A 17,758-nucleotide genomic window follows, 5' to 3' on the forward strand; every position below is an offset into this window, starting at 1 on the left:
AGCAGCTGAAAATTATTGGGCCTAGGGCATAGAGAACTCTTACAGCTCACTGATGCTGTCCCTCTCTCTGAACTAGGAAGCTTGCTTCTAGTTCCACCTGCTCCAGAGGTGTCTAACAACACATCTGAACAGAATAATGTTGCAGTATCTTCCCGAAGGAGCTGAACGAGGACTTGGTTAGCTCAATCAGTTGGACGGCTCGTTTGTAATGCAGATTAATGCCAACAGTGTGGGTTCAGTTCCAGCACTGAATGAGGTGCCTGAAAAGGGCTGTCTTACTCACAATGTTTTCTCTATTCAGACATTGCATAATTCCGTTTTTTAAAATATCTACGTGTATCTCTGTATCTTTCCCTGTCATCTCCTCCAGCCGCTACATCCATTTGTATCTCAGTAACCTTCCGTATCTCCACAATCTTTATCTCATACTCCAACTCCACCTCACACTGTAAATTCCGCCAGCCCCTGCACCCCTCCCTATCTCTCTAATATCCAGCTCCTACACCTCTCCCCATATCCTGTGAATGAATTATAAAATATCTCAATAACATGTTCTAGCATGCACAGGCCACTTTATCTCTCGACCACCTCCAGCCTTGCTTTCGCACCTCTGTAACATCTCCAGCCTTGCTTTCCTCTCTCTGTAACATCTCCAGGCTTTCTTTCGCATCTCTGTGACATCTCCAGCCTTGCTTTCGCATCTCTGTAACATCTCGAGTCTTGCTTCCCTCTCTATCTGTAACATCTCCAGCCTTGCTTTCCTCTCTCTCTGTAACATCTACAGCCTTGCTTTCCAATCTCTCTGTAACATCTCCAGCCTTGTTTTCCTCTCTCTGTAACATCTCCAGCCTTGCTTTCCTCTCTCTGTAACATCTCTAGCCTTGATTTTCTCTCTCTCTAACATCTCCAGCCTTGCTTTCCTCTCTCTGTAACATCTCCAACATTGTTTTCCTATCTCTCTGTAACATCGCCGGCCTTGCTTTCCTTTCTCAGTAACACTCCAGCCTTGCTTTCCTCTCTCTGCAACATCTCCAGCCTTGCTTTCCTATCTCTCTGTAATATATCGAGCCTTACTTTCCTCTCTCCTTGTAACATCTGAAACATTGCTTTCCTCTCTCCCTGTAACATCTCCAGCTTTGCTTTCCAATCTCTGTAACATCTCCAGGCTGGTTTCCTTCACACCTCAGTGAATTGGTTTTTACACACCTCAGTGAATTGGTTATATATTTGCTCCTGCATTTTCATCTTTCTGGGGCTCTGTAAAATATCCCCAGCAGTGTTCCTGTCATCGTTTGGAACCTCACCTCGACCCGCAATGCCTCATTTGAAGACACGTTAAGATATCGTCCCTCCTTACTGCAGTAACTGTTCTTTAATGAATAATGCAACACCACCTCCTCTTTAACATCCTCTCCTGTCCTGACTATAGTTCCAGTACAACAGAATACTGAGTTGTTAGCCCTGATCTCCCTCAAACACGTCTCTGTGTTGGCAAAAATATTCCACCTCCACATGTCGACTCATGCCATTGTCACAACAGTCTGTCTGATAATACTCCCAGCATTAATGTAAGCTGGAATATAACACCTGGAATACTCTGTGTATCGGAGTTCCTCTATCATTCACTATTTGTTAGCAGGCTGCCCAAACCATGAACCAAATTTGTAACTCTGGGACTGAATGAATATTTGTTAAATTGTAATTTTTTTTGAAAAAAGAATGTATTCATCATGTGCAACTTTCCAGAACTGAGCAGTCAGCTCCACATACAATGAGTTTCTGATGGTTAATTCCTCCCCCCCCCTCAGTGTGCAGAGGGGAAAGCACTCAGTAATGGAGAAAGTGAGGACTGCAGTTGATGGAAATCAGTGTCGAAAAGTGTGGTATTGGAAAAGCACAGCATCCGAGGAGCAGGAGAGTCGATAGTTCTGGCATGAGCTCTTTATCAGGAAGGCATTGGTGCATTCCTTTTTTTTTGATTCTGTGATTTGCAGGACGTTGAGAACCATACTTGCTCAGCAAGGCAGCACTGTATATAGCACTGAAAACGAAAGCAGTCAATCAATTGGTTGGACAGGGTGTAGACTGGTTGAGGGGAAATACAGACTGATTGAATTACAAGCATAAGGATGGATAAATCTCCTGGGCCAGATGGGGTATACACAAAAGGTTACTCCAGGAGGTGATGGAAGAGATTGGTGTGACTTTGGTAATAATATATGCGTCTTCACTGTTCACTGGAGTAGTGCCAGATGTTTGGGGGGGGGGGGGTGGCAAATGTTTTCCCCTTGTTCAGGGAAGGGAATAGGAATAACCCTGGGAATGATAGAACAGTCAGTCTTACACCAGTGGAGGGCAAAGTATTGGAGACGATTCTGAGAGACAGGATTTACAATTACTTAAAAAAAACCATAGTATGATCAGAGGTAGTCAGCATGGCTTTTTGAAGAGCAGGTCATGCCTCACAAACCTTATTGAATTCTTTGAAGATGTGAAAAAACACGTTGATGAAGATAGACCAGGAGATGTGGTGAACACGAATTTTAGAAGGCATTTGATAAGGTTCCCCGTTGTGGGCTTATTCAGAAGGTAAGGAGGCATGCAACGCAGGGAAATGTGGCTCTCTGGATACGGCGTGGCTGGCCCATAGAAGACAGAGGGTGGTAGCAGATGGAAAGTATTCAGCCTGGAGCTCAGTGAGCAGTGGCGTTCCACAGGGATCGGTTCGAGGGCCTGTGCTCTTTGTGATTTTTATAAATGACTTTGACGAGGAAGTGGAATGGTGGGTTAGAAAGTTTGCCAATGACATGAAAGTTGATGGAGTTGTGGATAGTGTGGTGGGTTGTTGTAGTTTGCAACAGGACAGCGACAGGATACAGAGCTGGGCTGATAAGTGGCAGATAGAATTTAACCAATAAAAGTGTGAATTGGTTTAATTTGGAAAGGTTGCATTTGCATACAGGATACAGGGTTAAAGGCAAAATTCTTGGAGCAACAGAGGGATCTTGGGGTCCATGTCCATAGTTTCCTCAGTGTTGCCACCGACGTTGATCAGGTTGTTAAGGAGGTGTATGGTGTGTTGGCTTTCATTATGGGGGATTGTGTTTAAGAGCGGCGAGGTTAATGCTTAGGTCAATAAAACTGAGTTTCAACCACACTAGGAGTATTGTGTTCAGAGCTGGTTGCCTCACTATAGGAAACATGTGGAAGCCTCAGACAGTGTGTAGAGGAGATTTACCAGGATGCTGCCAGGACTGGAGGACACGTCTTAGCGAGAAAGTTTGAGGGAGCTGGTGCTTTTCTCCCTGGAGCGAAGAAGGATGAGAGGTAACTTGATAGGGGTGTACACGATGTTGAGAGACATAGGTAGATTGGATAGCCAAAGTCTTTTCCCATGGCAGAAGTGGTTATCAACAAGGAGCGTAATTTTAAGATGATTGGAGAAAGGTTTCGGGGGCTGTCAGAGATAGGTTCTTTACACAGAAAGTGGTGGGGGCGGAATGCACCGCCAGTGGTGGTAGTAGATCAGATACATTAGAGATATTTAAGAAGACTCTTGGATAGGCACATGGAAGTTAGTCCATTGAAGGTTATGTAGGTTAGTCTGATCTTAGAGTAGGATAAAAGGCTGCCACAACATTGAGAGCTGAAGCGCCTGCACTGTGCTGTACTGTTCTATGTTCCAAGTTTCACTCAGTTTGTGGATTCTCGTCGGTTGGTGAATGTGGGAGGAAGTGAGGCGGGTGAGGGAGTGAGGCAGGTGAGGGAGTGAGGTGTGTGAGGTCAGGAATCATGTGGTGGGGCGTTAGACCAAGACTTCCAGTTTTCATGTGCTTTGTTACATTCACCTGAATGTCAGGACAATATGTGAGGTTTCCAAGACCAGACAAAATCCACCAAGTTCAGTTATTGAAACGATTCATGGCTTGCCATTTGCTCCTGGTTTCTTCAGATACATTCTGTTGGATGACATATAATTAGTATCTGAGCATCCAAAGGCATGTACAATTTTATTTTGATCCTGGTTAATGTGAATGTACATTTAGTGGATATAGTTTCAGAGGGTTCACTGTGAGACACAAGATGCTGCAATAGACTGTCAATTGTGAACGTTTTCACCCAGTGTCTGGTCCAGGGGGCAGATGTATGGAATCTGGAGGTCATGCCAGATGTCATCATCATACGTAACGTGTGCGATGTGATTATGACACTCCATGTCCATACATCTGCTCCCTGGGCCAGGCTCTGACTGATGATGAATTTATAAGGCATGGTTCCTCGTCAGTCATTGGTATCTAATTTAGACAGTATTTGTACCTACACTGAGAGTAGTGATAGCCTGTTGGCTAGTTTCCTCCTGCTCAAGGCGGATACCAAATGAATCTCTGTTAGAGAATGTTTGAATGACTGCCCTGACCCAGGTTGGAAACAGTCTGGTCAGATTCAGGAGCAGGCCAGTGTCTCACTCAGTGCCACAGGCAGCTGTGAGGTCCAGTAGCACTGTACCCGAATTCAGGCTTTTTGGAATCCACTTTTAACGTTGGTCATGATGCAAGGTCATGGGTTTACTGATCTAACAATGATCAGGAGTTGGCCATGTTTGTGAATTGGGCAATAATAAGGTATGAGCTACAATTATTCAACTGAACAATAACTACATCATCTCTGAAAACAATTAAGTTGATTCTATATTGATGGAATTAAAATATAATCACGAAAAACCTTTTGTTATACAAAAGTAAGGAATCACATTTTGTTTTGTATCGAAAACGAACATGTCTGGCTCTTTTGGAGATCACAATTACCCATTGAATCTCAGTATTCAACGACATACATTGTCGCTCTATCATTTACAAAGTGGCTGACCTCTAACTAATTACATATTCAGATTGAACAAATGATTGAAAAATCAAATAGACTTACAACTCTTACACATTTAAATATAATCAATCGATTTAATTACTCACCTGAAATATGTGAGCTTCAGCTATTTGCCAACAATTCTATTAGTTTTAAAATAATAATGGAAAAGGAGAGACGAGATGTAAATGTTAATGTTCTAAATTGGAGAAATGCAAATTTTGATGGTATTAGGCAATAACTTTCAAAAGCTGATGGCAGCAGATGTTCGCAGGGAAAGGGATGGCTGGAAAATGGAAAGCTTTCAGAAATGAGAGAACGAGAGTCCAGAAAAATATATATTCCTGTTAGGATGAAAGGAAAGGCTTGTAGGTATAGAGATTGCTAAATGACTAATGAAATTGAGGGTCTGGTTAAGAAAAAAGAGGAAGCATATGACAGGTACAGGCAGCATAGGTCGAGTGAATCCTTCGAAGAGTATAAAGGTAGGAGGAGTATACTAGAGAGGGAAGTCAGGAAATCAAAAAAGGGGACATGAGATAGTTTTGGCAAATAGATTTCGGGAGAATCCAAAAGGACTTTACAAATACATTGAGGACAAAAGGGTAAATAGGGAGAGAATAGAGCTCTCAAAGTTCAGCAAGACAGCCTTTGTGTGGAGCTGCAGGACTTAGGGAAGATACTAAATGAGTATTTTGTATCACTGTTTACTCAGGAGAAGGACATGGGCGATGTAGATATACAGAGAAATAGATGGTGACATCTTAAAAAATGTTCATATTACAGAGGAGGAAATGCTGATGTCTTGAAATGCATAAAAGTGGATAACTCCCCAGGATCCGATCAATCAGCTGCAGCCTAGAACTCCGTGGGAAGCTAGAGAACTGATTGCTGAGCCTCTTGCTGAGATACTTGTACCATTGATAGCCACAAGTGAAGTGCCAGAAGACTGGAGGTTGGCGAACGTAGTGCCACTGTTTAAGAAAAGTGGTAAGGACAAGCCAGGGAACTATAGACCAGTGAGACTGACGTCAGTGGAGGGCAAGTTGTTGCAGGGAATCCTGAGGGACAGGATGAACGTGTATTTGGAAAGGCAAAGACTGATTAGGGATAGTCAACATGCCTCTGTGTGTGGAAAATGATGTGTCACGAAAATGATTGAATTTTTCGCAGAAGTAACAAAGAGGATTGATGAGAGCAGAGCGGTGGCCGTGGTCTGTATGGACTTCAGTAAGGCATTCGATAAGGTTCCCCATGGGAGACTGTTTAGCAAGGTTAGATTTCCTTGAAGTACAGGAAGAACTAGCCAGTTGGATGCAGAACTAGCTAAAGGTAGAAGACAGAGGCTGGTGGTGGATTGTTGTTTTTCAGATTGGAGGCATGTGACCAGTGGAGTGTCACAAGGATCGGTGCTGGGTCCACTACTTTTTGTCATTTATATAAATGATTTGCATGTGAGTATAAGAGGTATAGTTAGCAAATGTGCTGATGACACCAATATTGGAGGTGTACTGGACAGCAAAGAAGGTTTTCTCAGATTACAAGAAGATCTTGATCATATGGGCCAATGGGCTGAGGAGTGGCAGATGGAGTTTAATTTAGATAAATGTGAGATGCTGCATTTTGGGACAGCAAATCTTAGCAGGACTAATACTCTTAATGGTGAGGTCAAATGGAGTGTTGCTGAACAAAGTGACCTTGGAGTGCAGGTTCATTGTTCCTTGAAAGGAGAGGAACAGGTAGGTAGGTTAGTGAAGAAGGCATTTGGAATGCTTTCCTTAATTGGTCAGAACATTGAGTACAGGAGTTGCGAGGTCATTGCAGCTGTACAGGACATTGGTTAGGCGACTTTTGGAATATTGCGTGCAATTCTGTTCCCCTTCATATCGGTAGGATGTTGTGAATCTTGAAAGTGTTCTAAAAAGATTTACAAGGATGTTGCCAAGATTGGAGGGTTTGAGCCCTCAGGTAAAAACAATGACTGCAGATGCTGGAAACCAGATTCTGGATCATTGGTGCTGGAAGAGCACAGCAATTCAGGCAGCATCCGACGAGCAGCAAAATCGACGTTTCGGGCAAAAGCCCTTCATCAGGAATAAAGGCAGAGAGCCTGAAGCGTGGAGAGATAAGCTAGAGGAGGGTGGGGGTGGGGAGAAAGTAGCATAGAGTACAATAGGTGAGTGGGGGAGGAGATGAAGGTGATAGGTCAGGGAGGAGAGGGTGGAGTGGATATGTGGAAAAGGAGCTAGGCAGGTCGGATATGTCTGGACAGGTCAAGGGGACAGTGCGGGCTGGAAGTTTGATACTAGGATGAGGTGAGGGAAGGGGAAATGAGGGAGCTGTTGAAGTCCACATTGATGCCCTGGGGTTGAAGTGTTCCAAGGCGTAAGATGAGGCGTTCTTCCTCCAAGCGTCTGGTGGTGAGGGAGCGGCGGTGAAGGAGGCCCAGGACCTCCATGTCCTCGGCAGAGTGGGAGGGGGAGTTGAAATGTTGGGCCACGGGGCGGTTTGGTTGATTGGTGCGGGTGTCTCGGAGATGTTCCCTAAAGCGCTCTGCTAGGAGGCGCCCAGTCTCCCCAATGTAGAGGAGACCGCATCGGGAGCAACAGATACAATAAATGATATTAATGGATGTGCAGGTAAAACTTTGATGGATGTGGAAGGCTCCTTTAGGGGCTTGGATAGAGGTGAGGGAGGAGGTGTGGGCACAGGTTTTACAGTTCCTGCGGTGGCAGGGGAAAGTGCCAGGTTGGGAGGGTGGGTCGTAGGGGGGCGTGGAGCTGACCAGGTAGTCACCGAGGGAACGGTCTTTGCGGAAGGCGGAAAGGGGTGGGGAGGGAAATATATCCCTGGTGGTGGGGTCTTTTTGGAGGTGGCGGAAATGTGGACGGATGATTTGGTTTATGCGAAGGTTGGTAGGATGGAAGGTGAGCACCAAGGGCTTTCTGTCCTTGTTACGGTTGGAGAGGTGGGGTCTGAGGGCGGAGGTGCGGTATGTGGACGAGATGCGTTGGAGGGCATCTTTAACCACGTGGGAAGGGAAATTGCGGTCTCTAAAGAAGGAGGCCTTCTGGTGTGTTCTATGGTGGAACTGGTCCTCCTGGGAGCAGATACAGCGGAGGTGGAGGAATTGGGAATACGGGATGGCATTTTTGCAAGAGATAGGGTGGGAAGAGGTGTAATCCAGGTAGCTGTGGGAGTCGGTGGGTTTGTAAAAAATGTCAGTGTCAAGTCGGTCGTCACTAATGGAGATGGAGACTTCCAGGAAGGGGAGGGAGGTGTCAGAGATGGTCCAGGTAAATTTAAGGTCAGGGTGGAATGTGTTGGTGAAGTTGATGAATTGCTCAATCTCCTTGCGGGAGCACGAGGTGGCGCCAATGCAGTCATCAATGTAGCGGAGGAAGAGGTGGGGAGTGGTGCCGGTGTAATTACGGAAGATCAACTGTTCTACGTAGCCAACAAAGAGACAGGCATAGCTGAGGCCCATACGTATGCCCATGGCTACCGCTTTGTTCTGGAGGAAGTGTGAGGATTCAAAGGAGAAATTGTTAAGGGGAAGGACCAGTTCGGCCAAACAAATGAGAGTGTCGGTGGAAGGGTACTGTTGGGGACGTCTGGAGAGGTCTGTGTTTGAGCTATAGCTGGTGGTTGAATGGGCTATGGCTATTTTCCTTGGAACATTGGAGACTGAGGGGTGACCTTACAGAGGTTTATAAAATCATAAGGGCCATGGATGGGGGGATAGACAAGGTCTCTTCCCTAGTGTGGGAGAGTCTAGAACTAGAGGGCATAGGTTTAGGTTGGGAAGGAAAAATATGAAAGAGATGCAAGGTGCAACCTTTTCACACAGAGGGTAGTTTGTGTATGGAATGAGCTGCCAGAGGAAGTGTTGGAAGTTAGTACAATTGCAACATTTAGATGGTGTCTGGATAAGTATATGAATAGAAAGGATTTAGAGGGATATGGGCTGAGTGCTGGCAGGTGGGACAAGATTGGTTTGTGTTATCTGGTCGGCATGGACGGGTTGGACCGAAGGAACTGTACCATGCTGTACATCTCTTTGACTCTGTGACTGTAATTTAGAAATTACAATAATTTGATATGTACTGTCAAATAAATGGATTATATCATTAAATTGTAGCATACAATAGTTGAAATCTTGCTATTTTTAGAATGAATGATAAAGAACAAAGAACATTCCAACACAGGAACAGACCCTTTGGCCCTCCCAGCCTGTGCTGATCCAGATCCTCCTATTTTCTAAACGTGCCACCTATTTTCTAAGAGAATGTATCCCTCTGCTGCCTGCCCATTCATGTATCTGTCAGATACATCTTAGATAACGCTATTGTACCTGCCCCGATCTCCTCTGCTGGTAACACGTTCCAGGCTGCCACCACAATATGTGTAAAGAACTTCCCACACATATCTACCCTAAACCTTTCCGCTCTCACTTTGAACTCATGACGCCTAGTAATTGAGTTCCAAAATTTGGGGAAAAAGCTTCTTGCTATCCACCCTGTCTATATCTCTCTTGATTTTGTAGACCTCAATCAGGTCCCCCTCAACCTTTGTCTTTATAATTAAAATAATCCTAATCTACTCAATCTTTCTTCATAACCAGCACCCTCCATACCAGGCAACATCCGGGTGAACCTACTCTGCACTCTATTCAAAGCATCCACATCCTTTTGGTAACGTGGTGACCAGAAATATATGCAGTATTTCAAATGCGGTGAAACCAAAGTCCTATGCAATTGTAACATGACCTGCCAACGTTTGGACTCAAAAGCTGATCCAATGAAGGAAATCATGCTTTATGTTGCCTTGACCAGTTTACTGACCTGCGTTGCCACCTTCAGGAAACAATGGACCCAGGTCTCACTGTATGTCAATTTTCCCCAAGACTTTTCCGTTTACTGTATTGTTGTTCTTGAACTGGATCTTCCAAAATGCATCGCCTCGCATTTGCACAGTCTGAACTCCATCTGCCATTTCTGTGCCCATCTCTCCAATCTATCCATATTCTGCTGCATTCTCTGACATTTCCCTTCACAATCTGCTGCTCCACCAATCTTGGTGTCATCTGCAAACTTGCTAATCAGGCAACCGATACCTTCCTCCAAATCATTGACATATATCTCAAACAACAGTGGTCCCAGCACAGATCGCTGTTGCATACCACTGGTCATAGGTCTCCATTTTGAGAAATCTTCTTCCACTACTCCTCTCCTTCTCCTGTTGGCCAGCCAGTTCTCTATCCATCTAGATAAAACATACTGGACCCTATGCGGCATCACCTTCTCCATCAGCCTACCCTGGAGAACCTAATAAAACACTTTACTGAAGTCTCTCAGTATCTTCTCCAGAAGCTTCCCTACCACTGATCTGAGGCTCGCCGGTCTATAAATCCCTGGATAAATCCTTCTTAAACAAGGAGACAGCATTAGCAATGCTCCAGTCCTCTGGGACCTCACCCATGTATAAGGGTCCTGCAAAGATATTTGTTAAAGCCCCAGTTATTTCCTCACTCATATCCCTCAGTAACCTGTGGTAGATCTCATCCAGACCTGGGAGCTTGTCTACATTTCTACCTTTTAGAATATCCAAAACTTCCTCCCTCTTTATGTCGACTTGACCCAGAGTCCGCAAAGATCTATCCCTAACCTCAACATCCATCATGTCCCTCTCCTTGGTGAATAAAGATGCAATGTACTCGCTAAGAATCTCACCCATTTTCTCTGACTCCATGCATAACTTTCTTCCTTTGTCCTGTGTGGGCCAAACAGTTCTCGAGTTACCCTCTTGTTGCTTATATATGAAAGGTAGTCTTTGGGATTTTCCTCAACCCTGTTTGCTAAAGATATCTCATGACCACTTTTAGCCCTCTTAATTCCTCAATATTTACTGTGAAATGTGGTTCGTGTAAAGTGGGAACTCAGACATTTTCAAACTGTTTTGTGCCAAAAAATATTTGAAATCCGTCTCAGTGCAAATAAAAAGCAAGAGAAGAAACATCTTGGGAAGTGTAATTTTCAGCCACTGTCCCCCCAAAGTACTTCTGAGGTAGAAAATAGTGAGGGCTTGTCACAGGAGCACAATTTTAACTATGGGTGTTTTGAAAATGCAAATTGACTTCATTAATCAACTTGACAGTGATATCCTCGAATAGAAATTCATAGAGTGTATGAGAGATTATTTCTGAGAGCAGGATGGCATGGAACCAACCAGAGAGTGGGCTAATTTAGATTTGATATTATTTAACAAGGAAGAATTGGTGGATGAGCTTTGACTTGGAAGGAGAAAACACAACATGCTGGAGTTTCACATTCAGATTGAATGAGTGAAGACTGAGTCATACATGAGAGTTTTAGTGTTAGGCAATGGTAATTATACTGGCCTAAGGAAGAATTTGGCCAGGGTTGACTGGGGGGTGGGTGGGGGTGGGAGAAAAGAATAGTCAAAGGCAGGCAGATGAAGACATTTGGCAAATAATTAGGGAGATACTGAAGACCGACCAGGAGTTGCATAACGGGGAAAAAGTCATCCATATCTTGATAAGGAAGTCAAGGAGAACATGAAGGCAAATTCTAGTGCATATCGTACTGCACATGTGAGTCACACTATGGAGGATTGGGCAAGTCAGTGGCCTCGTGGTGTTATAACTGAATTCTTATGTGATAAGCCCAGATGATGTTCTGGTGTCCTGGGTCCAAGTCCTGCCACAGCACGTAGGGGAGCTTGAATTCAAATCTGGAATTAAGAGACTGATAGTGGTTATGAATCGATTGCCAAGAAAAACCCACCTGGTTCACTAATGTCCTTTAGGTAAGGAAACTGCCATCCTTACTATAGATTCACCTCTCTCAGGCTGAAGACCTTTCTGAAAGGACGGGCCTCCAGAAAGAATAATCTTACGATGGGCAATAATAAATTTACCATGGAGTTACAAAAATGAACAATTATTAAAGCATGCTGTGAAATGGACCCCAGCTTTGACTAAATTCTCTGTGCTAATCCACATGCTGCAGAACCCAGACAGGCTGCAGATACCCACAGATGGTTTGCAAACAAACCTGAAACTCCACCCTGTAATACTCACCTGAAGTTGGACCTGAATGGGACAATGGAATGTTGCCCTTGAGCCAACCCATGATTGAGTCTGAGTGATCAGGGTAAATGAACCTGATCATTCCATTGACAGATCCTCCTTACCTTACCAAAAGGGAGTGAAGACTTGGAAGGATAAGAATCATCACAAAACCCCTCACAGTGCTGTAACTGGAGAATAACCAGGGAAAGAGAATACACCTCCAAGATCATCAGGAGAGCAAGAAGACATCACCAAGTCGAGCCCGGTCAACGTCTAGTGGGGTGGTTTGTGATTATCCAAAGTTAAGTTAAAGCATTAGATAATGTGTAGCGTTTATCATTGCGTTATAATACGTTTTATTGTTCTAATATTAATTGTGTTCAAAAACACAAATATTGTTTGTAAGAGTTAACTCGGTTCTTTTGCTGAATATACGATTTCAATCACACTGTGCACCAGAAACAAAACTTTCCTAATTGCTGACACAACCTACAAGTTTATCTAGAGACAATCCTGGACTGGAACTCGCAACTCTCTTTGCACTTCAGACTTCTGATTTTTCTCTCCACTTACAAAGTAGTCTATGCCTGTATTCTTCCTACTAATGTGCATCACCTCTCACTTTCCCAAGTTGTACTCCATCTGCCACTTCTTTGCCCATTCTCGTAATAGTTATTCAGTTTCTCATCTATTATTTGTTCCACACGACTATCTCTCCAGCGTCATTTTCCAGTGCCCCAATATCCACTTCTGCTTCTCTTCTGCCCTTTATATGTCTAAAGAAACTCCTACAGTTGTCCTTTATATCACAGGATAGCTTAAACTTATATTTAATCTTATCCGTCCTCATTCCTTATTTTTGTTGCCATCTGTTCATCTTTGAAGTTTCCAAATCTTCTGGTTTCGCACTGCTATTTGCGATGTTATCTACTTTCTATTTTCCTTTTCCGCTAGCCATGACTGTCTCAGTCATCCATGGTTGCCTTATCCTCGCTGTACAATGCATCTTTTACATCGGGATAACTCTCTGCTGTGACTCCTAAAGTTCTCCGAGAAACTCCCGCCATTATTGTTCCACTGTCTTTCCTGCTCGGCTCCTCTCCCAGTCAATTCTATCCAGCTCCTCCCTTGTGTCTTTGAAGGTGTATTTAGTTAGCTGTAATATTAACTCCGATTCTACTTTCTCCCTCTCAAATTGAAGAGTAGGTTCAATCATAGTATGATCACTGCTTCCGAAGGTTCCTTCACCTTAAGCTTCCTTATCAAGTCTGCCTCACTGCACAGCTCTAAATCCAGTATTGCCCGTTCCCTCGTTGCCTGCACCATAAGCTGCTCCAAAAAGCCATCTTGTAGACATTCCACAAATTCCTTTCCTTGCAAACCACTACCACTGATTTTCCCAGTCCTCCTGCATATTGAAATCCCCCCAGTCACTGTAACTTTGCCTTTCCTACATATCGTTTCTATCTCCTCGTCTATCATGCGCCCCAGCTTCTGACTACGATTTGTCGACCTGTACATAACTCCATCCACGGGTTTTCACCTTTACGGTTCTTCAATTCTACCCACACACATTCCACACCATCTGACTCTATTTTAAGTAATGGAACTGAGTGATGCGACTGCAAAACACTTTAGCATTGTCTCAAATTTATAGTTTAGACATCAAGTAGCAATATTTCATTGTCAATTACTTTGCAAAATGGCCACAGTGTATTTCTTTTGCCAAATATTCTGTCTTTATTACGGAATAATACAAACTTCAGCGTGGGTTTCCTGCGGGTGCTCCGGTTTCCTCCCACAGTCCAAAAATGTGCAGGTTCGATGAATTGGTCAAGCTAAATTGCCCATAGTGCTGATACAATTGTTTTATAATGTTTGTGAGGTTACCTTCCTGAACCATCCTCCCAGGCAATGCATGTTTGACACATATCATGCTCTGGGTTCGAAACAGATTTCACAAATCCTATGTTAGTATATTCTCTTTGACTTCAAACATATTTCCCATTGTTTTTGACCCTTTGACTAAGGGGAATAGTTGTTGTCTGTTCACTCGTCCCATACCTCTCATGCTATAATACACCTCTGTCAGGTTGATCCTCACATTTCTCTGCTCCAAAAGCAAATCTAACCTATCTTCATGGTTTGTGTTCTCCCTTGTCTTGTTACATCTTCCAAAGTGCAGCATCTCACATATTTCAGTGTTACCTTTTATCAGACATTGATCTGGCCATCTGAAAATCTGTTTGTACCCTCCTGTAACCAACACGTTCCTGCTCACTGTGACCCACCTGGATAATCACTGCGTCATCTACAACATTGTTTATCAACCTCTAACATCCCCCCCCCCCGCCGATATACCACATTCTTATCATCACAATTTATGAATTTCAGAAACAAACCTTGATTTTCTTCCCGTTCTACCGATGTGGTTGCAAAATTGGGAATTCCAGTCTCTTGTTTTTCCTATTTTGGTGAATTTCCACCGTGAACCAGTTGTGGTCTTTTGTGAGGGAGCCACAAACAGTATTTTGGACATGGAGCTGAATTATGCTTTTATACTCCGCCCCTCTGCATGTATTAATCATAATGCTTGGACATAATTATTCTTGGACTAGCGTTTGGCACCTTGCCCTGCAGCATTTTCATTTTACGTGGGCCTGCAGGTTATTCTTTATAACATTCGCTGCAATAGTCAGAGCTGAAAGAACTTTTTCATCTGCAGGATGGACTCAGGCTCATTCATTATTTTTGTTTCAAAGAGTTAGAGCAATGATAATAAAGGTTGAATTAAATTCTGGATTATAAACACACTATAGAAGATCAATTCACGTTCTCATTTCTACACTTAATTGGAAGCAAATTAAAAGAACAAACACCCACCTTTCAGAATATTGTTTGAAAAGTGATGTCATGTTGAAATAATGCATTAAGGAAGACCATGCATCAATTTTCTTTTGAATATTGCGAGGACATTGTTCAAGCAAACAGTGTTCTTGTCTTTTGCTCCTTATTCTTTCAACTGATCTGCCCGTGTAATTCGAGGTGAGATCAGCGTGACTTCCCTTTCAATCGAAGCAGGACTTGACTGAAGGTGGAATCAAGGACCCTGAGCAAAACTGTGATTAATGGGAATTAGAGAAAATTCTGTACTGGGAAAGGGAACAGGAGAAAAATCAATCTCTGAAAGGTATCTTCCAAGTTGCATGTCATCCTGACTAGGGACTAATTTGCTGATCCCTCATAAGTATTTGTTAAAAATCTTGGAATGCCCCTACAAACAGCTCTGTCTGGATCTGCATCAATTTGGTTTGAAGAGGTAAAACAGGGCAACTCTGTGTCACTTATTCTGGAGCCATTGGGGATGACAAATAAACTCTGCCCTTGCTAGTGCCTTCCAAAACCCTGGATAAATATGTCTTGTTAAAATACAAAGATATTTTATGTTTTCACAGATATATGGAAACTCTCAGAAAGGGAAGATCTTGCTGGATGAGTACGATGCCAGTGACATCAGGAGCATGATAAGACATTCTTAACAATTGGGATCAGTACTTCAATCAATTACTTTCAGAGGATTGAAAATGTGATGTCATGACCACCAAGTTCAACATTTTTATAATGCATTATGGCAATGGCAATAAACTATCGGTATTTGGGGAGCTGTCAGGCACGTACGTTTTCATTTTTCATTCAAAAGCCATAACCAAGTTCTTGAGCGTCAACAGAAACGGCAGCTTCGCTGTTCGCTTTCAGATCAGACAAATATCCACTGTCCAGAAGAGTAACTAAGTTGAAAGTGCAGGAAAACATTTGCAGGTTCTGAGCAGAGAGAAACACAATTAACTTTTTGATTTCAATATTTATTTTTCGGAAGAGGATCATATCAGACTCAATATGCTGCCTCTATTTCTACCTCCAGATCCTGACTCATCTGTGGCGTTTTGTCACTGTTTACTGTTTAGAACATAGAACATAGAACAGTACAGCACATAACAGGCCCTTCAGCCCACGATGTTGTGCCGAACATTGATCCTCATGTGAGGTAAACCTAATGTATGAACTCTCAAATTTCTGTGACCATATGCATGTCTTCAGTCTGTTAAATATCCCCAATGACCTTGCTTCCACAACTGCTGCCGGCAACGCATTCCATGCTCTCACAACTCTCTGTGTAAAGAACCCGCCTCTGACATCTGCTCTATACTTTCCGCCAAACAACTTAAAACTGTGACCCCACGTGTTAACAATTGCTGCCCTGGGAAAAGGTTTCTGGCTATCAACTTTATCTATTCCTCTCATTACCTTTCTGTGGACCGCAAGTAGGCGGCCTGTCTCCCCAATATAGAGGAGGCCACATTATCTTCTACACTTCAATTAGGTCCCCTCTCTTCTTTCTTTTTTCCAACGAAAAAAGTCCGAGCTCAGTCAACCTCTCTTCGTAAGATAAGCCCTCCAGTCCAGGCAGCATCCTGGTAAACCTCCTCTGAACCCTCTCCAAAGCATCCACATCTTTCCTATAGTAGGGCGACCAGAACTGGACACAGTATTCCAAGTGCGGTCTAACCAAAGTTTTATAGAGCTGCAACAAGATCTCACTGCTCTTAAACGCAATCCCCCTGTTAATGAAAGCCAAAACAACATATGCTTTCTTAACAACCCTGTCCACCTGCGTGGAAATTTTAAGGGATCTATGTCCCTGCACACCAAGATCCCGCTGTTCCTCCACACTGCCAAGAATCCTGCCTTTAATCCTGTACTCAACTTTCAAGTTCGATCTTCCAAAATGCATCACGTCGCATTTATCCAGTTTGAATTCCATCTACCACCTCTCAGCCCATCTCTGCATCCTGGCAATGTCATGCTGCAGCCTACAACAGTCCTGTATACTGTCAATGATACCTCCAACCTTTGTATCCTCTGCAAACGTGCAAACCCATCCTTCAATCTCCTCATCCAAGTCATTAATAAAACTTCCAAAGAGTAGAGGCCCAAGAACAGAGCCCTGTGGAACACCATTCACCACTGACTTCCAGGCAGAATATTTTCCTTCCACTACCACTCGCTGTCTTCTGTCGACCAGCCAATTCTGTATCCAGACAGCTAAATTTCCCTATATCCCAATCCTCCTGACCTTCTGAACGAGCCTACCATGGGGAACCTTATCAAATGCCTAACTGAAGTCCAGATACACAACATGAGCTCGACCCTCATCAACTTGTCTAGTAACATCCTCAAAGAACTCAATAAGATTTGTGAGGCATGACCTGCCCCTCACAAAGCCGTGCTGAACTGCCTTTAATCAAACCATGCTCTTCCAGATGGTCATAAATCCTATCCCTCAGAATCCTTTCTAACACCTTACAGATGACTGATGTGAGACTGACTGGTCTGTAATTTCCGGGGATTACCCTATTTCCTTTCTTGAAGAGAGGAATTACATTTGTCTCCCTCCAGTCCTCTGGTACGAATCCAGTGGAGAGCGAGGATGCAAAGATCTTCGCAAGTGGAGAAGCAATCACATTTCTCGCTTCCCATAGCAGCCGAGGACAAATCTGGTCTGGCCCTGGGGACTTGTTAATATTAATGTTTGTCAAAATTTTCAACACATCAGCTTTCTCAATCTATCTGTTGCAGCATGATTACCTGCTCCTCAATGGTTTCATTCACTACAAGGTCCTTTTCTTTCGTAAAAACAGAAGCGAAAAACTCATTTAGGGCTTCCCCTACCTCCTCAGACTCTATACACAAGTTCCCTATGCTATCCCTGATCGGCCCAACTCTTTCTTTGATCAGTCTCTTATT

This window comes from Chiloscyllium plagiosum, unplaced genomic scaffold (assembly GCF_037043375.1).
Source record: "Chiloscyllium plagiosum isolate Xiang-an unplaced genomic scaffold, Cpla_swu_hap1 HiC_scaffold_46, whole genome shotgun sequence".
Lineage (NCBI taxonomy): Eukaryota > Metazoa > Chordata > Chondrichthyes > Orectolobiformes > Hemiscylliidae > Chiloscyllium > Chiloscyllium plagiosum.